This window comes from Cynocephalus volans, chromosome 7 (assembly GCF_027409185.1).
Source record: "Cynocephalus volans isolate mCynVol1 chromosome 7, mCynVol1.pri, whole genome shotgun sequence".
In the NCBI taxonomy this organism is placed as follows: Eukaryota; Metazoa; Chordata; class Mammalia; order Dermoptera; family Cynocephalidae; genus Cynocephalus; species Cynocephalus volans.
The window spans coordinates 101,880,704-101,904,300 of NC_084466.1; the positions used below are offsets into that span (position 1 = coordinate 101,880,704).

Sequence of the window (23,597 nt, forward strand, 5' to 3'; positions counted from 1 at the left end):
ATCCTCATTCACACTGTGACTAGCTTTAAAGTGATTTATTCGAAATGGTTACCCTGTACTCTTCTTAGTCACCTCCTTTCTTCACTACATGCTAATTCTGATTTTGGCATTTGTCTATAGAATATGTTTGTTCTTCCTCTTGAAAGGAAATTGTGCTGCATTTTCAGTCGTGTTTAAATCTGTTAATCATATTTCCCGATTATCTCATAAGAATAGTTATTTGAATTTGAAGTTCCAGTGTTCTTAGAGAAAGCTTAATATCTTCATTATACATAGAGTCATGCTTAGCTAATTAGCATTGTGAAGGCTGAAGTTTAACCCTGGATGCCACTACTCTGGCTTCAAGGGTATACTGGGTTTTCTCATTTTAAAAAGTTTAGAAGGAAAAATATCATTGTTGAATTCTACTTCTTGGTTCTTTCAAATAAGAAGCTGACTTTGGGGGATGCATTTAAATGATATCAAAAGCCCCCTTTAAAAGTGTCCAGACATAATATAAATGCTTTACAATTCTCTTGATTGGTTTATAAATAAAAGCATCCTTGAATGTTTTCCAAAAGAGTAATGCAATTTACTATATAGTTAATGAAAATTAAGCTATATTGGTTTTCCTGGAGGGAAATTGCACTACACAATTAATTTTAAAAATCACTGTTTATTTCTTCAGTTTGTTGGGAAACAAGAAACAGATTCAAAATAATGAAGCTAAAAAAACACATTGCATTTGGACATTGTCTGCAACTAAAACACCAGTGTTTCAGAAGCAATTTCATATTGTTTGAGTTGCCATTTTGTTGCCATTGTACTTATTGCTTTTCTTCTCCTTCCTTAAATAGGAGTTCCCATCTTTTAAATAAAAGATGTAAAGGAACTGCAGTTATTTCTGTTTCAAAAATAACTGTATTAAAATTTTATTAATTTTAACATTTTTGTTTTGATGTTTTAATTTAATAATTATCATACAGTGTTCAAAACCATAATATAAATGTAAAAATCACAGAGGTAAAGTGACTTGCACAGGTTACATGTTTGGTAGTGGCAGAACAAGGACTAAAACCCAGGCCTCTGATATCTGGTCTAGTGTTTTTACCCTTATCTGGTCTTACAGTGCCTTGTGATCCTTTGATTTGTAGAATTTCAGAAAATAGGCATATGAAATTTCTAGTCCAGAGGCTATATATTACTTTTGTATAATTTAGTGGTGACTTAGACTGAACAGTATATACATACAATTATACTTTATATTTGTGTAGCATTCTGTGGTTTTTAAAAAAATCACTCTTACTATTCTTTTCCTTCCAACCTCTTTCTCTCTCTCTGAAAGAGGGAACTTTCTCTGAAATCCACACAAGGAAAAATCAAAGGAGATTATGAAAAATGTACAGAAGCAGCTTATGAGATCTACAGTGGAGAAGGTTAGACTCTTTTAGGAGAAAACAAACTTTGAAGACAAATTTTGAAGTTTTTCAGAAACTGATTAAAAATAATACATGGTGTAATCAAAACACCCTTCAAAATTCTGTTTTAGGTATTTTTGCAATAGTTTGACTTCCTTGGAACTAGGCCTTCCATAGTGAGAGCTGCTTTGTTGGGACCATGTGACCCATTTATCATGAACTTAAAACTGACTTAGACTGACAGCTAAAGAAATGCATAACCTAGCATTTCTTCCCATTTCTCTCTACCATTTCAGTGTCTCCCAAGATGTATGTTTTACCTTAATATGTAAAAATAAAGTAAAATGTATTTGTTTTTATGGTGACAAATTTGCTGTTAATGTGTTAGAATGCACAACCAAGCTCAGACAGAAACCCTGATTCCGCTGGAGTAAATAGCTAACCAGAACTATTCCTATCATGTCCTAAGATCTGGATTGGAGATATGGTGATCCTTCCACTCACAAGTTAATAGAAGAAAGATAGGAGGGGAAGGGGTTGAGTTTTAATGTGAACCTGTACCTTAGGTTGGAAAAAGGCTTGGGAACTGACCAGAGATCTCCTCCAGAATTGAGGTGGGTGGGCCCTGCAAATGGCTCTTTTCCTTCCTCTACTCTTTCCCCTCGTGCTCTGAATTTCACACCTTTATTCCTTCATGAAGACTTCACTTCAGTCCTTCAGTGGTGGCATCTTGTCTGCATCACCATCCTGTCTCTTCCTACTGAATCATTCATAACAGCATACACCAGTATTCTTCACAATCTCCCATCTCACAAAAGGAAATAACCTAGAGCCTACCCTTGGACCTTTCTTCAACCACAGCCACTGACCTCTGTTCTCCTTTAAATAGTAACTTTTTAGATGTTTCGTCTGTCTGCATAAACTCCATTCCTCATACACCATTCACCTTCAGACCACTTCCAATCTGTACCCTTGAAATTGTTCTTGTTGTCAAAGATCTCTCTGATACAAAGCCAATGGCCATAGCTCTGCCTTAATCTCACCCTATCTCTTACCAGTATTGATACAGTTGCCTCCTCTCTTCGTTTTGAACTGCTCTCCGCTCTTGCCCTCTTAGACATCACACACTGAAAAAAAAAGTTTTCGTGGTCGCCTCCTTTTCAGTGTTCTTTTCCTCTAACTGACCCTTACTTAACTCTTTGAATGCCTCAGAGCTTTTCCCTTCCATTCCCTTCCCTTCCCCCTCATACCTCTTGACTTCGGTGATATCGTTAAGTCCCGTGGACCTAAAGCCACTGTAGGTTGATGATTCTCAGGTACACATCTCTTTCCTGCCTCCAACCCTGAGCTCCAGATTCATTCGTGTATCTGTCATACTTACTTCATTCTGTATCTCTACTTACATTGTCTCAAGGACATTTCAAGCCTAATATGTCCAGAAATGGAAATTCTGATTTCCAAATCACCTCAACACTGTGGTCTCCCCAATCTTTCCCATCTCTGTACATGGTACCATCATGTGCTCAATTTGCTCAAGCCCCAAACACAAAATTTCTTACTCACTTTTATTTACCTGCATATCTTATTCATCACAGAGTCTGATAGTTCTACCTGTAAAATTTATCTCAAATCTGGCTATTTCTTATTCTTGCTAGCACCTGCTACCCCACGTATACAATCCATTTAAACCACAGTAATTGTTTTTTCTTCTTTTCAAAGTAAACTTTATTTTTTAGATCAGTTTTAGGTTCACAGCCAAATTGAGTGGAAGATACAGAGATTTCCCATATACACCTGGTACCCACACATTCATAGCCTCCCCCATTATCAACACCCCTTCCAGAGTGGTGCATTTATTACAACTGATGAACCTACACTGACACATCATTGTCACCCAGAATCCACAGTTTACATTAGAATTCACTCTTGGTGTTGTACATTCTATGAGTTTGAACAAATTTTTAATGACATGTATCCACCATTATAGTGGCAAATAGAGTAGTTTCACTGATCTAACAACCCTCTGTGCTCTGCCTATTAATCCCTCTCTCCCTAACCCTTCCATAACCCCTGGCAATCACTGATTTTTTTACTCCACGTTTTTGCATTTTCCGCAATGTCATATAGTTGGAATCATGCAATATAAAGCCTTTTTAGGTTGCCTTCTTTCCATTAGTTATATACATTTAAGATTCTTCCATGTCTTTTCATGGCTTGATAGCTCACTTCCTTTAACGCTGAACAATTTTACATTGTCTGGATGTATCCTACTTTTTTTATACATTCACCCACTTGGTTGCTTTCAAGTTTTGGTGATTATGAATAAAGCTGCTATAAATATCTGTGTGTAGGTTTTAGTGTAGACATAAGTTTTCAGTTCTTTTGGGTAAATACCAAGGAGCACGATTGCTGGATTGCATGGTAAGAGTTTGTTTACTTTTGTGAGAAACTGCCAAACTATTCTCCAAAGAGACTGCAGCATTTTGCATTCCTGCCAGCAATGAGTGAGAGTTCCTGTTGCTCCAGCTCCCTGTCAGCATTTGGTGTTGTCAGTGTTTTGGATTTTGGCCTTTCTAATATGTGTGTAGTGGTATCTCATTATTGTAATTTTCATTTCCCTATGACATATAATGTGAGGTATCTTTTCCACCATAATTTTTTAACAAAGACATTTTCATCCTTAAAATTTATCATTAATTCCCCATTGCTTTAAAAAATAACCAAAGGCCTGCATGATCTGGTACAAGATAGCTAGGTCATCTAGGTATATATGAGTATTGTTGCTGTAACAACTTACCACAACATAGTGGCTTAAAACAACACAAATTTATTATCCTACAGTTCTGTAGGTCAGAAGTCCAGCGTGGTTCTCACTAGGCTAGAATCTAGATGTCAGTAAGTCTGGATTTCTTTCTGAAGGTTAAAGGGGAGGATCTGTTTGTTGCTGTTAAGGGGTTGGCAGAATTCAGTTCCATGCGATTGTAGGGCTGCTGTCTCTGTTTCCTTGCTGGCTGTCAGCAGGGCCACTCAGCTCCTTGAAGCCTCTCTCTTGTCCTTGCACATGGGCCACTACATCTCAGAACCAGCAACAGGGCCTCTTGTCCTTTTCAGGCTGCCATCTCTCTGACCTCTCTTCCACAGTCACATCTCTCTCTCCGACCACAGCCTGGGAAGGTTCTCCACTTTTAAGAACTCACATGAGCAAAATGGACCTATCTACATAATCCAGGATAATTTACCCATCTCGAGGTCTGCAAAATCCCCTTTGCCATCACTTCACAGATGTGAACATCTTTGGAGAGCCATTCTGCCTACCACATAACTCATTTACCTTGATCACCACCCTCCAGCCACAGTGGCCTTCTTCCTGTTCTCAAATCTGTAACGTGCTTCTCTACCTCAGAGACTTTCCATTTCCTGGGCTGTACTCCTGGGATCTCTTCTTCTGGCTCTTTGCATGGTGGCAGATGTAGTCAAGGTTGGTTCTGGGAGCAGGTCAGACTGAACCCATAGGTATAGATTTAGTGAACTGAAGCTATGAGAATTTGGGGATGACAGCAGCTATAGACAAAAGACTGAGTCTGACAAGTATGATGGTAATAACTTTACTCGAGCCTACCTGTTTGGGCTGTTGGTCTCTGGTCTGTAGGGACATTGGTCCCTGATGTATTGTTTGGGTTGGGGGAGTTTTAGGCACATTACATGGCTTTTTTTCCCCCTCTGGCAATTGACATTCACTCTTGCATTGGGGGCAAGAAAATAATTACAGGAGGGGTTGGCAAAAGTAATTATGATACTGCATTTTTATTGCTTTTCCTTTCCATGCTAGTCCTTTTGTTTAAGCATATGAAGTTAGTAGGCCATTGACTTTTTGAAACTGAATCATGTAATCAAGAAAAGAGAGCATCGCTACCGAGAGAGTTTGAGAGCACCAGCCGTTTTTCAGATAGTGGTTTGTTTTAAACTGTATTTTTTTCAGTCCCTAAGGATTTATTTCCCACCTAATGATGGGTTCTTAAGTGTCAATCTTGATCTGTTTGCGTGGGGAGTGAGCAAATAAATATTGCTTAACTGTTAACTAGCAAACCAGTAGAACACATAGGATAAAGCCAATGTTGTGACAGCTCTCCTGGTGTGGTGAAATTCCATGGATATCCATCAACTCATGTTTGAAGATATAGCACAGCCCTTAGAAATGTCATTGCTATTTGCAATTCAACTTTAGTTTGGGACTGACTGGTCAGTCAATCAATCAATCAATTGAAATCTCTCTTTTAAAATGGTACAATTATTTAAAAAGACAAATTTGCCTCAGGATTGATTTGGAGTTTGATGGACTAAAGAAAAAAAGCTTTTCGTTATTTATATTCTGGGAAAGGGAAGCACTTTATTTAATTCCATTACTTCACATTGACTAAATAAAATGTGTATCTCAGGATATGTCCTGATATAATAACAATGGAATGGGACAGTCTAAAATAGGGAAAGAACTGAAATCAAGGAAATCACTCTGGATGGGGCACTAGGGAAAATTCCAGCCTTTCTGGAAAATCTAGCTATGTACAGCTAGTGCTTATTAAAGCTGTTGATTAACTGAGGATGTTGGAAGAAGAAAAGTGAATTGGATGGTCCTGAAGGTAGGATTCAACATGTTGGTGGATAATCCATCAGTGGTGACAATGAGGAACAGAACTCTATAGTCATTGGAAGTGGGCATGGGCAGAGTGACGCAGTGCCTCTGAGGGTCTACAACACAGAGTTGAATAGAAGGGTCCTGTATTAGGGAAGTGATCAGAGACAGAGTAGACATGACTGTGAAACCAAGCAACAATTAGGTCGATTTGATGCCCAATCATAGACCACTGAGCCAGAACTTCTTTAGTTCATCCTTCTTGAGGTCACAACTGGATTTATCATAGTACGGGACCAGTACTATTGAGTTTATAAGGGGGCCAAGGACCCCAGCAACAGAAATATGAAAAAACAACAACAACAACAGCAAAAACCCCAAAAAACTATTCCAGAACATTGTCCAAAACTCATGGCACTCCTTTTTTACTAATTTTTCTCCCCCTCTTCACTCTAATCATTTTTTTAAAAACCCATTTCTGTCCCTTTCCTTACTCTCCTTTGGTTTATGGCAAAAAGATTTAGAGGCTATGAGGTTATGGTGGTGGTAAGGGGGAAAAAAAGGGAACCATTCTTTTTGTTTTTAATCTTTGGGAAGCCCTGACATAGATATTTCTGTGCATTTTTGAAATGGGATAGGTTACAAATGATCAAGAAGTGAAGAAAGTTCTGTTACCCAGTTGGGCAAAGAGATTGGATTATCAGTCACTGGTGTGATCAATTCATTTTCTTAAGGAAACACAAGGCCCTTTAGAGCATTAACTGCAATGCCAGAGGTGCATTACAAAGAATCTCTCCAAATCATTTCCTTTTCTCCCTTCTATTATCCTTTCTTCGGCAGGAGTTTATTTTTTTTTCTCTTCCTTTTGATTTTAAAATTCATACTGAATGTGCAAGAGGGTCAAAATACAACCTTTTGTTGGCATAGAGATTTGCCACTCAGCTGGTAGTTTATTACAAGATCAGTTACCTGGGGAGGCAACTTAATGGCAAGAACAAAATCAGTATATCCTGTTATCTCCCTGATGTTTCCCTAACAGAGTCATTAGAACTCAGTATATGGAATTCAGTGAGGGCTTGAGTCCTGAATCTGGATATTCCCTAACTGAAAGCCTGAACAAGGAAGAATGAAAAACTGAATCCCAAACATCTGTATTTGTAGTAAATACAGTTGCTTATTAAGATATAATAACATTTTGCTTTAAGGTAAATAGGTAAAACATATTAGTCTCAGATTAATACAGCCCACATAAATAACATCATATTCCCATGAATTGTCTTACTGAACTATGTAAAATAGCAAAAAGACTTCAAAAGTCCTGCCATTTCAACTTTTGAATGTCACATGTCCAAAGAAGACTGTCTATTTCTGAATCCACACCTATTATAGAAACAAAGCTTTGCTGCAAATGATTTTGACTTTCCTTCCTTTTATTTTCACACGATGAGGGATGTCTTCTGATCCTCTGTGATACAGTAGTCATATCTTGCCAGTGAGTAAATAACTTGACTCTGGATGATGCATATTGCTTCAGGTACGTGGGTGCCCTTTAGTATGTCGTGTGGAGTGCTGTCAGGCTCTGTAATAACCTGGGAAAATGAATTCAGCCTCAAACCAGTATTTCTTTCTTTCCTTTGAAAAAGAACTATTGTAAATAGTTTATGACCCTTCTGCCTTTCTTTACCCCAACCTCTTCCCTGTCCTTATGCAGTTACCCAACACCCTCCTGGTATCCCCTGGGTGCTCAGGATTGTTCCCTCTAATGCATCATTGAGTCTCATAATCTTTACCTTTTATTATCTTACTCCCTCAGTTTTTTACCCCTCTGTATGATTAGCTATTTCTGTGTGACATATTTCTTCAAAATTTAGCGGCTTAAAATATCCCATAATATCTCACAGTTTCTGTGACTTAGTATTTTGGGAGCTGCTTAGCTTGGTGGTTCTGGCTGAGGATCTCCCATGAGATTACTGTCCAAACACTGGCCAGGGCTGTAGCCATGTGAAGGCTTGACTGGGCTGGAAAATCTGCTTCCAGTATGGCTCACTCACACGGCTGTTGGCAGAAGGTCCCATTTTCTCTCCATAGGGTTCCTGAAATGTCCTTTTGAGAGGGCAGCTGACTTTTCTCAGAGTGAGTGATGCCTTTTATCACCTAGTCTTGGAAGTCATACACTGTCATTTCGTGCATATTCTATTCATTAGAAGCAAATCACTAAATCCAGCTCACTCTCAAAGGGAGGAAAATTAAGCTCCTTTCTCGAAGAGAGGAGTATCAATACATTGATGGATGTATTTTAAAACCACTACATCCCACACACTACACCCTTGCTTTCAATTTACCTGTCCCATGTCTTATGACTTTAGTTGATGACACAACCCCTAACTAAACTAATAATTGAGAGTAATTGTGTTAAAATATTTAGCTGCTTCTGGTAAAATAGTTTAAAGATAGAAAAATAACATATAGCCACTTCATAGCCTGGTTCAGCCACTTACTAATTATGTGACTTTGAGAAAGTTATTTAACCTTTATTAACCTCACTTTCATCACTGTGATATGGGCATTTTAGTATATACTTTGCAGGATGTAATGTGGAGTAGAGCTCATGCCTGTAAAGCAACTAAAATAGCATTTTACATAGTTTATAATAATTGGTAGCTGTAATATCAGTAATACTGATTATTACTGAGCCTTTGCATTGTATTTGGGAACATTTGGAGACCTTGGCATAACTCTAAATGGTAGTAAACTCTGAAGCAGATGGGTGTAAAGCAATGTTTTTCATCAGAGATCTCCTCAGTCCAAAGGCTAACCTCTGTCCCCCACTCAGCCAGTCCATCAGTTATCCCTGCCCAGAGGCTGCAGTGCATCTTAGTGAAAAAGTCTGTAGGGTCCTGGCTCTGAGCCCTTGCTCTACCACGTATGAGCTAGGTGACTTTTCAACCATTGTAGATCCTCTTTCCTCATATATAGATTTAGGAATTCTCGCAGCCCAGTGAGTCAGCAATAGTAAATGCAATGGTGCCTCACAAACTGAGATCTCATTCTTTTATTTAAGTCAGTGGTTCTTAAACATGGCTGTACATTGGAATCCCCAGGAGGGCTTTAAAAAATCCTGATGCCTGGCCCCCCCCCTAGATATTCTGATTTAATTGGTCCGGGGGCCAGATGGTGCCTACATACCTGGGATTTTCAAAAGCCTCCCAGGTATTCCTAATATATTGAGAATTGCTGATTAGATTGATCATTTTATCTACTATGACAGTCATGAAATGAATTAGACCGAAGTTAAAATAGTCTAAAAACAATGATTGAAATCTTCTCTTTCCATACTTTTAGTCTTGCATTTTTGCTTTACCCCTAGATAAATTGTTTTGTTTTTCTCAATATACATTGTACCTGTTTGTTTTGTAGCTCCTAATTTTATTCTTGCTTTGCTCAAACCCTAAACTTTCCCTTGTGCTGAGGTCATACATTCTACTTCTTAAAGCAATAAGAAAGGAATAAGTAAGCACAAATTATGGTTTGCTCTTAGACAGAATATTCTTCCAGCAGGAGAGATGACACCATGTTGTTTTGGTGGAAGTATGTAGGCATCCTGTATGCTCCGTAAGAACCATCAATGTGCGGTGCCATTGGCACACTGGACTATGTATTGGCAATGGTGCACAGAGCAGATGGGGCCGAGTGTGGGCAGTCAAGTGTTCAAGCTCTGTCTCTGAATTGACTAATGGTTTTGATGGCAGAAATTCAAGGCCAAAGCACTGAGATGCTAGTCTTTGTGCTGTACTGAGTGTCTGCAATTAAAGCTATGGGACCATTCCCTTTCTGCTCTAACTCAAACTGAATTAATTTTGAATTAAAACAAATAGTTTCTGTGACCACATGAGGTACATTTTGTATCTAGCTGATCAGGATTAGTGTAATGAAGTCTCCACCCCTTCATTATCCCCCACAAAAGACCCCTAAGAAGCTGATTTAAAATGCCATTCAAAGTGGCATGTTGCTGCTAAATATTTTGATATGTATAGGGCATTTTCATATCCGTGCCCTATGTAGAGAATCTGTAGGTGTTCTCTTTGAAAATGCCAGTGACCTAATGTAGCGTAGAATCAGCATGGGTATTTGGCACTCCTCCACAACTTTGAGAAGGTCATTTCTCAGGGCTTTCAAAACTATTTCAGGTTAAGTCCCAGTCTAAATAAAGATATAGTCTAAGATGTAGTTTGCAGCTGAAAGTTTCAAATCATACCTTGTCTGGTTATTATTCTCAGAATTAACTCTATTGGTAAAAGCTCAGTCCTAATTGTATCCAAGGTCATGGATTTATTTTCCATGTGGTTTATTTAGCTCTATTTCTACTGCATTATCACAGATTGTTCTTTTAATCCTGTTTGAGGCCTTGCAGGTGCCTTGTCTTTGGCAAGGAGAGTCGCTGATCAGTGTCATTACATCCCCTCTTACTAGGAGACGATTGCAAAGCCCATACCCAAGAATGAGGACAGCATATTATATAACCAGCAGCCCAAATCTAAAGTTATTCTTTATCTCATTATGTTTCTGGGCACAGATGAAGTGCTTTGGGCTTCCAGGAGAAGCATGTGTGTGTGGCGTGGGTCCTCAATCGATCACTGGAGACATGGCCTCTGTAGGCTGAGTTTTTGCTAAATTGTCCACTTTGATAAGAATAATCCAGCACACAAGGTATTCTGCTACATCCCGAGGACACAGCTGTGCTAGCTTTTGACTAAAGAAATTGCGGATAATTACTTGTAGACTTTATAGATTGTACATAATTACTTATATATTCTTCATTCTCTTTATTGGAAGACCACGTTACTCAGATTATGTGGCTTCATGTATGAACACCAGTGAGTGATCTTGAACAATGTTGGAACTGAGTTCATATTAACTATCTCACGTTGTTTTCATCCTGTTTGCTTCGTTTTAGAGACTCTAAGAGTAGAAAGATCCATGGGTACAGGAATCAGGTAATTATTATTATTATTATTATTATTTGTGACTGGTAACGGGATTGCAACCCTTGGCTTGGTGTCGCTTGCACCACACTCAGCCAGTGAGCGCACTGGCCATCCCTATATAGGATCCGAACCCGCGGCGGGAGCGCTGCTGTGCCCCCAGCGCCGCACTCTCCCGAGTGAGCCACGGGGTCGGCCCAGGAATCGTGATTGAGAAAAACCTGCTAGTAGGTCACCAGGATGCTGTCTGATAGTGTTTGACACAGTTGATGTCGAGTGTGAACTCAGTGGGAGAATGAAATTCTGCTTGCTTAATTCAGCACTCTCCATGGTCAGCCCTGTGCTGACACATGCAGAAGAGTGTCTTACAGCCTTCCTCTCGTCTACCTCCTTACTATTATTATAGAAGACAAAAAGGACTTTCCTAAGAGTAGTAAGGTGGTGACTTCAGGGCCACATGTAGCTCTTAGCTTCTAATTTAGTTTTATAGAAAAATTCCTATTATAGAGTACTGATATTGCTGTAATGAAAAGGAATTCAATGTTTTGTCAATGACAATACAATACTATGATTTTAAAAACCCATAGTTAATCTAATGAAATAGAGATGAAGAAAAGAGTGTCGTTGCTTTCACTGCATAGCAGGTATTCTCTAAATGTAATGTGTTAGTGCCATTACATAACCTCTAGTTTCTTCTAGAGTTATGTTAACATTATGATGGGATTTATATTCTGTGGAAAATTCTGGCTCCTACGCATTTTAAATTTTGCTTCCAAGGCCAGGGTCATCAAAGTCCCTGCACATAGCTATCAATTCTGAGAGTTATCTTTGTATTAGTAAGAAGAGATTAGACTATGTTTGAGTAACAAACCCTGAATCATCAATAGCTTAACATACACAAGTCTAGTTTTTGCTCACCCTGAGTCTGTTTCTGTCTAGCAGCTCTCTAGGGCAGTTCCCTTCAATCAGCAACTTGGGGGATACACTCTGCTACCGTCTCGGGGCTCTGTCATCTCAACACATGGCTTCTACTTCACTGCAACAGGGAAAAGAGAGAGACTTGTAGAACATATATCTACTTCATAATCCAGAACTAACTGGGAAATGTATGCCCAGGGAGAGGTGTGTGAAAGACGACCTGATAAATACAGAACATTATCACCACCACATTGTCACTTCTTTCTCTTTATTTCCCTTTTGTGGACTTTACCACCTCGTATTCAATTGTTTGCAGTTGTCTCCATACTGATTGTCCTGGCTTTGGTCTCTGACATCAACACATTCTGAACATTGTTGCCAGAGTAATCTACTTAAAATGCTGCTTTCATCATATGAGTTCTTTGCTGCGACATGTTCGGTGCTTCCTCCCCACCACTGATTATGAATACTGTCTAACTTCCTCAGTGTGTATCCTGTGAGATTTTACAGTTTTGTTCCAGGCTTATTTATAAGCTTATCACTGTGCATGTCCAACATGAACAGTCAACTTACTTCTCAACTCCTGCCATAAACTCACGTTGTCCTAAACATGCCTTGCCTGTGCCCATGTCTACCTCTGCATCATTATTTTTGCTATGCTCTCCTCCTCCACCTATCCTTGAAGTATTTGCAGTCCAGGAACCCAAGTGATTGCTCTCTCTCTGCTGTACTCCCATTCCATCGATTATTTGTGTCACTCAGCTGGCATGTGCACTCCTGTCTGGTACCACTAACTACTTAACTCTTTCTGGCATTTGTTTTATTTCTTCCATTAGGTCATTTGCTGGACAGGTGCTATGTATATATATTCCTGCATACCAAAGATCTCTGGAAGATGCTAAACACATAATACTGTATGGTAAGGTCTGTTGAGAAGAAAGGATGCTTGAACGATTGACTATGGATCCCTAATTTGCTTTACATGATCTATGGCCTCTAGTTTCTTGTAGAGTTACGTTAACATTATGATGGAATTATAGTGTATGGTGACAGTGAAAGGTCTGTGGTCTAGAAGTCTTTTTAAATTATTTTATTTTATTTTTTATTGGTTGAATTTATTATATATCAGGTCAGATCAACAATATCAAATGCATTAAATGTCAAAAAAGAGAATAAATTTTAATTCAATATTCTATTACAATGATAGAATAAAAATTAATAATTTCTCATAGTTAAGAGGCAATAGAATGTTTTGATCTCAAGTTTGAAAGTTATATAACAATAAACAAGGAAGTAGAATCTCACAGGCTAGTTTATTACAAATAAGCTAATCAATTTTATTCTACAAAAGTAGAGGATAAATATAAATCTTTCCCCTTAAAAAAATGTTTCTTAATTTCTTTAATTAATGGTCAAATGTATTTTCCCAACATTTTATTGATACATTATATGTAATGAGAGGTAATAGGTACTAGCTTAGCTGTCATCTCAGTCTTGTGTTACTTAAAAATTCAGTTTATTAATCTTTCAAGTTTCCAGCTATTCATAATATATGTTCTCTGTTACTTTAATTTTAATCAAGACTTAATTAGACAACTAAGGGGTTAAAATTTATATTTCTACAGCTTTATTTATTCAGAACTTTTATATATTCATCTATCGATTATTTGAACAATTGTGTCATTCACATACACACTCAGACACACACACTTCTTTTCCACCTTTCAATATAATTACATTTTCACTTTCTATTTTGTTAAACTTTGTAACTTTATGTAATATATATCTCATATTATTTATTTATTTATTTATTTTGAATATTCATGAGATACAAAGCTGATTGTCCCACCTCCAGCCCATAATGTGGGGGCCAGATTCATATTGGGGACATACCCATTACCAGAAATTGCTTTTGTACCCTTTGTCCCCTTCCAATTATCCCCAACCTCCGTCCTCCTCCCGCTCTCTCCTCAACTTCAATTTGTAGCCCTAGGAATGTTCCCTCCCTCTGTTGGATCATGGCACAACAGTGGTCTTTCTTTCCTGCCTACCTTTCTCTCTTAGCTCCCACATATGAGCGAATGCATGCGGTGTTTATCCCTCTGTGCTTTGCTTGTTTCACTCAACATAAGTTTCTCCAGGTTCATCCATGTTGTTGCAAATGGCAGTATTTCATTCTTTTTTATGGCAGAGTAGTATTCCATAGTATATATATACCACAGTTTCCTTATCCAGTCATCTATTAATAGACATTTAGGTTGGGCCCATGTCATGGCTATTGTAAACAGAGCTGCAATAAACATGGGAGTACAGGTATCCCTTTGACATGATGTTTTCCATTCCTCTGGATATATACCCAGAAGAGGGATTGCTGGATCATGTGGAAGATCTATCTGTAGTTGTTTGAGAATCCTCCAAATTGTTTTCCAAAGTGGTTGTACTAATTTACATTCCCACCAACAGTGCAGTAGTGTTCCCTTCTCTCCACACCCTCACCAGCATTTGCTATTCACTATCTTTTTGATCATAGCCAGTCTAACTGGAATGAGGTGGTATCTCAATGTGGTTTTAATTTGCATTTCCCTGATGACTAGTGATGTTGAGCATTTTTTCATGTATCTGTTGGCCATTTGTATGTCTTCCTTTGAAAAATGTCTATTCTACTCCTTTGCCCATTTTTTAATTGGGTCATTTTTTTTTTTTTTTTTTTACTGTATAATTGCTTGAGTTCTATGTATATTCTGAATATTAGTCCCTTGTCAGATGCATAGTTGGCAAAAATTTTCTCCCACTCTGTAGTTTGTCTTTTCACTCTGTTGATTGTTTCTTTTGCTGTGCAGAAACTTTTTTCTTTGATATAGTCCCATTTGTTTATTTTTTCTTTTGCTCCTTGTGCTTTTGGGCTTCTGTTCATAAAGCCTGTGCCTTGACCTAACTGCTGAAGTTATTCATTTATATTTTCCCTTAGTAATTTTACAGTTTTGGGTCTTAAACCTAGGTCTTTAATCCATTTTGAGTTGATTTTAGTGTATGATGAGAGATGCATATCTAGTTTCATTCTTCTGCATATGGATATCCAGTTTTCCCAGCACCACTTGTTGAAGAAACAGTCTTTTCCCCGATGTAGATTTTTGTTGCCTTTGTCTAATATCAGATGGCTATAAGCCTGAAGAGTAATTTCTGGGTTCTCTATTATACTCCACTGGTCTGAATGTCTATTTTTATACCAGTACCATGCTGTTTTGGTTACAACAGCTTTGTAGTATAATTTGAAGTCAGGCAGAGTTATGCCTCCAGCTTTTTTTTTTTTTTTTTTTGCTCAGGATTGCTTTGGCTATTTGGGGTCTTTTGTTTTTCCATATGAAAGGTAAGATTGTTTTTTCCATTTCTGTGAAGAATGTCATTGGTATTTTGATGGGGATTGCATTGAATCTGTAGATTGCTTTGGGTAGTATAGACATTTTCACAATGTTAATTCTTTCAATCCAAGAGCATGGAATACCTTTCCATCTTTTTGGGTCTTCTTTAATTTCTTTCAGAAGTGGTTTGTAATTCTCATTGTAGAGGTCTTTCACCACCTTGGTTAAATTGATCCCTAGTTATCATATTTTTTTGGTGACAATTGTAAATGGGTTTACTTTCTTTATTTCTCTTTCTGTTAATTCATTATTTGAATCTATAAATGCTATTGATTTCTGGGCATTTATTTTGTATCCTGCAACATTACTGAAGTCATTAACCAAGTCTAGGAGTTTTTTGATAGAGTCTTTAGGTTTTTTTTATATATAGTTTCATGTCATTGGCAAATACAGAAAGTTTGACTTCATCTTCTCCAATCTGGATTCCCTTTATTCCTTTCTCTTGCCTGACTGCTCCAGCTAGTACCTCCATCACTGTGTTGAATAGAAGTGGTGAGAGTGGACATCCTTGTCTTGTTCCTGTCCTTAAGGGAAAGGCCTTCAATTTTTCCCCATTCAAAGTAATACTGGCGGTGGGCTTGTCATAAATGCCTGTTATTGTGTTAAGATATTTTCCTTCTACACCTAATTTGTCGAGAGTCTTTATCATGAAGGATTGTTGAATTTTGTCAAATGCTTTTTCAGCATCTATTAAGATAATCATATGGTCTTTGTCCTTGAGCTTGTTGATGTGATGTATCACATTTATTGACTTTCATATGTTGAACCATCCTTGCATCCCTGGGATGACTCCCACTTGATCATAATTTTTTAAATATGTTGCTGTATTCTAATTGCTAATATTTTGTTGTGGATTTTAGCATGTAGGTTCATTAATGATATTGGCCTGTAATTTTCTTTTTTTGTTGTGTCTTTATCTGGTTTTGGTATCAGAGTTACATTGGCCTCGTAGAATGAGTTTGGCAGAGTAGCATTTGTTTCAATTGTGTGGAATAGTTTCATGAGAATTGGTATTAACACTTCTTTAAATGTTTTATAGAATTCAGCTGTAAAGGCATCCAGACCTGGAATTTTTTTTTTTTTTTTTTTTTTGGAAAATTGCAAATTACCACTTCAATCTCCTTGGTTGTTATTGGTCAATTTAGGTTTTCTATCTCTTCTTGGTTCAGTCTTGGTAATTTATATGTGTCTAGAAACTTATTCATATCTTCCAGATTTTCAAATTTGTTGTCATACAGTTATTTACAATAGTCTCTACGGATTCTTTGTGTTTCTGTGGTATCAGTTGTAATGTCTCCCTTTTCATTTCTGATTTTTGTTTTCTGGGTCTTCTCTCTCCTTTTTTTTGTTAATCTAGCTAATGGTGTGTCTATTTTGTTTATCTTCTTGAAAAACCTACTTTTAGTTTTGTTAATCTTTTCTATTGGTTTTTGGGTCTCTATTTCATTCAGTTCTGCTCTGATCTTAATTATTTCTTTCCATCTACTTCCTTTAGGTTTGGATTGTTGCTTTTCAAGTTCTTTGAGGCATAGCATTATGTCGTTTATTTGGAGTCTTTCCATTTTTTTGATATAAGCATTTCTTGCAATAAATTTCCCTATTAGTACTGCTTTTGCAGTATCCCACAAGTTTTGGTATGATGTATCTTTATTTTCATTTAGAAATTTTTTGATTTTCTGTTTAATTTCTTCTTGTAACCATAGGTCATTCAGGAAGCTATTATTTATTTTCCATGTATTTGTATATCTTCCAGTGATTTGCTTATTGTTTATCCCGAGGTTTAGTCCACTGTGGTGTGAAAAGTTTGTCGGAATGATTTCAGTATTTTTAAATATGCTGAGACTAGATTCATGGCCTAATATGTGGTCTGTCCTGGAGAATGTCCCATGAGCTGATGAGAAGAAAGTGTATTCTTTAGCTGTTGGGTGAAATGTTCTGTGTATATTTGCCAAGTCCAATTGGTCTAGGGTGTAGATTAAATCCTGTGTCTCTTTGTTGATTTGTTGCCTGAAAGTCCTATCCCATGTGGAAAGAGGGGTATTTAGACCACCCACTATTAATGTATTAGCACCTATCTCCTTCATTAGGTCTAAGAGTGTTTGCTTGATATGTCTGGGTGCTCTGGTATTGGGTGCATACAATTTATGATTGTTATGTCTTCTAGCTGGATAGTTCCCTTCATCATTACATAATGGCCTTCCTTGTCTTTTAAATGGTTTTTGGTTTAAAGTCTATTTTGTCTGACATTAGAATAGCTACTCCTGCTTGTTTTTGGTTTCCATTTGTATGGCATATCTTTTTCCATCCCTTCACTCTTAGTCTGTGAGTGTCTTTACAGGTGAGGTGGGTCTCTTGAGGACAGCATATACTTGGGTCTATCTTTTTAATCCAGTAAGTTAGTCTTTGTCTTTTGAATGGGGAGTTTAGTCCATTCACATTTAGAGTAGTTATTGAGAAGTGTTGTTTAATTCCTGTCATTTAATTGCTGTTTAGTTGCTTTAAATATCTTTTGATCTTTATTTCCAGTTTTATTTCTCTTCTTCAATGTGAGTTGGGGATTTAAGGTGGAATGGTTTAGCTTCTATCTCTTTCTGGCTGACTTATTTATTTAACTGTGGGTTTTGCTCTTTCTCGTGTATTTGTGATGATGGTCACCATTATTCAGATTCCAGATGAATGACTCCCTTGAGAATTTCTTGCAGGGCTGGTTGTGTGGTGGTGAACTCCCACAACTTTTGTTTGTCTGGGAAATACACTATTTCTCCCTTAGTTCTGAAGGAGAGCCTTGCTGGGTAAAGAATTCTTGGCTGGCAGTTTTTTTCTTTCAGTATTTTGAATATATCATTCTACTTTCTTCTGGCCTGTAGGGATTCGCTTGAGAAGTCTGCTGTTAGTTTGATGGGGGTTCTCCTATATGTGACCTGATGCTTTTCTCTTGCTGCTTGTAGAATTCTCTCTTTGTCTTTGAGCTTTGTGAATTTAACTATAATATGTCTTGGGGATGATCTTTTGGGTTGAATCTGTTTGGGGACCTTTGAGCTTCCTGGATCTGAAGGTCTGTATCTCACCCTATGCCGGGGAATTTTTATGTTACTATTTCCTTGAGTAGGTTTTCGATACCTTTTCCCTTCTCCTGCCCTTCAGGAATACCCCCAATTCGGATGTTAGAGTGCTTGAGATTATATTCTATCTCTCTTAGGTTTTCCTCATTATTTTTAATTCTTTTTCATTTTTTTTTGTCTGCCTGAGTTATTTCAAAAAGACCATCCTCAAGCTCTTAAATTCTTTCTTCTGCTTGCTCTGCCCTGCTGCTCAAGCTCTCAGTCATTTTTTTTTTTTTTTAATTTCATTGAGTGAGTCTTTCATTTCCAGAAGCTCTGCTACACTCTTTTTTATGGTATTAATCTCTTTGTAGATTTCCTCCTTCATATTCTGGATGTTTTTCCTTGTTTCCTTGTGTTCTCTAAATGAGTCTTCCTTTATTTCTTCAAGTTTTCTTAAGATCATTACTTGAAATTCTTTTTCAGACATTTCAAGCATTCCCTGTTCCATGGAGTCTGACTTTGGGGCATTACTGTATCCTTTTGGTGGTGTCATTTCTTCTTGATTGTTTGTACTTCTAGTGTTTTTTTGCTGATGCTTGGTCATTTGGTAGGGGGTTTGCTTCTTCTTTTGCATTTAGTTTGGCTGTGGAGTGGCCTTGGTTGCTACTGTGGGGGGTGAATTGTCTTACTTGAGAGTAGGTGTGGTGGCGGTTATGTTAAAGCAACTTGGTTCCTGTTCTAGACTCTGTGGTCATAGAATGAGCCCCTAATGTGTGGAGTTCTGCAGGGCCAAACTCCGTGGGTCTGATCCATAGGCTGGTGCTCCCCCCTGGGTCTGAGGTGGGATGAGGGGCCATGTGGAGCCGTGCGGTTCTGCTGGCTGGCTGGCTGTCACTGGTGGGCTCACCTGCACAGTGCCGGTTCTGGGCCATGGGGCAGGGCCTGGAGCTCCCCCCCGCCTGGGTCCAAGGGCATGGGGTGCGGGGGCCGCATGGAGCCATTTGGTTTTGCTGGCTGGCTGGCTCTAGAAGTCTTAAGATGAATCTTGTGATTTTTAAAGATAACATCTTTGCTTGGTTTTTAATAAATGACATTTTAGAGTCTCTTTATTGATGGCCCAGGAAATTTCATGGTTTGTATTAGTGAGTATTTGGTACCATATTCTCCTTTAAATCTATGTATTAATACCATAATTATGAAGTGGCTATTCTGTTAAGAAGGCAAGGCTTTGGGGCCAGACAGCTGTGGGTTCAAATTCTAGAACCCTTTTGGGGACTTGGCTTCTCTGAACCAGTTCCTGTAAAATGGTTATAATGTCTGCCTCTGTCACAGAACTGTTGAGATGATGAAATGACATAAAGTCTCCCAGACGTTTAGCACAGTGCCTGACAGAAAGTTATTGCTCAAAAATAGTTAATTCTAACACTAATTCTTACACTATTTAAGAAAATACAAATGTCACTTTATTGGTGTTTAAGAAACAACGTTGTTTTCATTATTTATCTTCCTGGAGTTTCTTTGCGAAACAGAAAGGTGGAGTAATAGATTCACAGGTGGTGGTGGTGGGGGGCACCATCCACAAGATTTTGGCTGCAGGTTCCCCACCAAAGCTCATGCGCTGGGGCCACTGCACAGGTAAGAAAGACCCTCTTCTCTTGGTCCACTGGGCTGTTGGAACTGTTCTTTGTGGTGACTCCAGGGCCAGCCTAGGTTCTGAGAGATATGGTTAACTGTGAGAGAGGACTGTGAAGTGACAACCTTGTCTACAGTTGCTCCTAGAATCAGGTAAAACTATAATGGCTATGGACAGACAGAGGGCAGCTCCATTTAAAACATCAAAATAACTGGTAGGAAAAAGTAATAAAAGGAAGACACTTTGGTTCACGCCCAGTCTTGTTTTGTTATGCTTCCTAGCAGAGCAACTGAATGAGAATTTAATTTGTTGTGAATTCTGGCAGTGTGGTGGAGAAAAAATGGAATTTACAAACGTTTTGAATTACTAGGAAATTTGTAAAATTGTATGCATGTTCTGTTTTATACATTTTTATGAGCATGATGCCTTATTTGAATAGGGGGAGTTAAAGCCGCTGTGTGCAGAATTTGTAACTCCATTGTATTGTAAAAGATTTAAAAGATTTATCTGAGTTTTAAGGGACAAAAGATTTCAGCAAGTAAACAAAGCAAAATGTGGCAGATTGGATTTGATACCAAGCCCAAAATGCATGTTCACAGAAAGGAGGAAGTGAAATAAAGGACAGTGGACGTTGTGAGTGGTGATGCTTTCTTCATTTAATTTATTCAAGCTTCTGGTTTTTGTTTCCTGATTTTGGCAAATCTAGTGCGCATCAGGAGCTACCAAAGATTTCTTAAACTTCATTTTTTTTTTTTTACCCACTATAGAAACTAATCATTTCTGTAGTGAGGAAATTATCTTAAATACTAGCAGCTTTAACTATTTAGGAATTTAAACTTTGGATATTATAAATCCCTGTAGATCTGGATTATAAACAAACTTCCTTAATCTCTGGGTTAGATCTGAGTGCAAAAAATGGAATCAATTTTCTTGCATATTTGGTTGGATCTACAATTACTTGCCTAAGGTTAGAGCCAGGAAGAAAAATATATAGGATATAAAATAACAAAAAATGATTCTAAACTGTGTTCAAAGAGTCAGTAGTTGAGAATGGTCATGAGGCCTGAAATAGGAAAGCTGGGTTTATTTTCTTAAAAAGATTCCTCAGGTGCAATGTAAGTAGCCCTCTCACAGATAAATGGTAAGAAGATCTTATCAGGTTTCTATCGCCCCACTCTTCTAACTAGTCTTGCTTCCAGCACTAGCACTGATAGGTGGACATTTCATGAGATGGTAATGAAAGGCAGCAGCCATCAGTGAATGAAACACTGTAGCTAGCCTAGAGCTGGAGTTAACACTGGCCCCAGTTCACTTCAAGAATACATAATTCAAGTGAAGAATGGTGTGCTTGCTATGCAGAGGAACGGTCTCAAGAGAAACTCCTTAGCTCCTCCCTTCCATATCCCCACCATATCCTGCTTCTTTACTTAGAAATTTTGGGGTTAGCGTTACCTTTGGGAGCTTGGTCAATTTACTGGTCAGGACCCACTAAGAATAGCCAGAAGATAGTCCCGAGAGTCTTAATGTGCTAAGGTAGGCAGGGGTCAAGATGGGAACAGAGGCAGAAAGTCTTATCTGAACAAGCTGGCTACTGTTGCTGAGTCAAACCTTGGGTCCTTTCACCACACAGCCAAGTACCAAAAAAACACTGACACAGGGTTAGACACTTAATTATAATTAGAGAACGAGAAGCTAATGCTGGTGGGGGGTGGAGTGGAGTCGGGGGTGAACAAAATCCAAGCTCTCCCTCCCTTGCAAGCCAAGAGACTTTTAAAGGGAGCTTGGTGGGGTTTAGAAACACTGTGAGCAGTCAATGGATGCTCCCAATTGGTTGCTCCAGGTGAAATGAAGAAATAGCTCCGGAAATCTGCTTATCACTCTTCTGACTCCAATCAGTCTGGGATCTTTGATTAGGGAAAAGAGGTGAATCAAAGACAACCTGCATTTGATCAGCATATTCCGATAGCTAGGAAAGTTAGGTCCTAGTTTATGATTCCCAGATACCCATCCTGTTCTACCCAGCTGTCTCCTTTGTACTTCCTCTTTGAATTGTTAATTGTTAATCTCAACTCCCTGATTATAGAGCCCAATTTCCAGACTACAAATCACGCCACATCTTAGGGAAGAAGCCAGGCCAAAGGTCAATTCATTAAAAAAAAAAAAAAATAGAGGAAGGGAACCTGCTGGGTCTCATTACCAGGAAGTAGGAATAAAAGGAGAGAGACCGGCACCAGGGATGCAGAGGCAGGAAAAGCAGGAAGTCTGGTCCATCTCTTAGTCCTGAGCATCTTCAGAGAAATGGCAGTGAGTAATAGCGCTTTTGAATTATGTGAGTCAGGGCTTCTGAAGTACCTCACTGTAGTCTTTAAAAACAAACAAACAAATAAAACTGTTATGGAGGAAAACACAGGCTTAAGCAGAGAGCCTCGTAAGCATGGATCTCCAGAGTTCAGAAGCTACAGAACTGCTTGTAAGTTACCCTCTCAGTCCTTATTGGCGCCTGGTGATCTTCCTTCCTTGTCTTTTTCCTTTTCCTACTCCCTTGCTTCTCCTCTCTTGCCATAATTGTGTTTCTTCTCACCTGATGGAAACCATGGTCTTTCTTGATCCTGCTGTTATACATTGTTAGAGGTGAAGTCAAATTCCTCTATTTTTTTTTAATTCCTAAAAGTTAGGGCCCAGATTTCAGTCATGGCTGCAGGTAGGTTGAAAACTGACATTTTCTAAAATTTGGCTTGCATGAGTATTGTAAGGCTAGGGCTTACAGACCCCTCGAGTCTGTTGCACAGACTGGGTCACAGACCTTACACATGCAGGTCTGTGAGCTAGGTAATAGGAAAAAAAAGGTTCTGGGAGCCGTGGGTACAGAAAAATGAATGAGTTTTATTCAGATCTAGGAGCAACTGTCCTAGTGGCTTCTCTGAGAGTTCTGAGAAGCACTGTGGAGCAGAGCTGTTGGTCTTTTATACTTAAGTCCACAACCCTGGACGCCGGGGTGCCCATACACAACTTACATTAAGTAGTAACAAGGAGCCCCTGAGGATATTTACAGCAAAGGCTCGGCAAGATTCTGAACATCTGAGGGGCCCTGACCATTTTCCTATTTTTCCCAACAGGTATAAATGTGTACAAAAACTATGTCCACATTATATTCCTGAAAAAGCTTATACTAATGAATTTTCAGAAGAATTAGGTTAAATAAGGATTACATACTATATAGGCAGAGGCATTTTAAAATGAAATAGTGACTCAGAAAAACCTCATGAGTTTTAGAAAATACCTGGTTTTCCTAGACTTTGAAAACAAATTAAAAACAAAGCCATTTTCCAAGTGTTCTTTATCTCAATTTTACTTATTTTCATAGTGTATTTAGTGATCTAACTAGCATTTTTTGTTTCTTTGTTTAGACTAATTGTAGGGAAAGTGGAGGAAAATGGTCAGGGCCAGTCAGATGTTCAGAATCTTGCCAAGCATTTGATGTGAATATGCACATGCATCCAGGTGTTCCTTGGTTATTGTCTAATGTAATTGCGCCTGTGCACCCAGGTGTCCTGGGTTATGTCTTAAGTATAAA

At 38.3% G+C, this 23,597-nt stretch overlaps 1 protein-coding gene and 1 pseudogene across 6 annotated transcripts in view; one reads left to right on the forward strand and one right to left on the reverse strand.

Annotated features, from left to right (window-relative positions):
• Positions 1–23,597, forward strand: part of CTNNA3 (catenin alpha 3) — a 1,664,900-nt gene that overhangs the window by 731,081 nt on the left and 910,222 nt on the right. The gene's annotated exons all lie outside the window — the stretch shown is intronic.
• LOC134382410 (eukaryotic translation initiation factor 3 subunit D-like) overlaps positions 1–23,597 on the reverse strand; it is a 75,887-nt pseudogene that overhangs the window by 10,858 nt on the left and 41,432 nt on the right.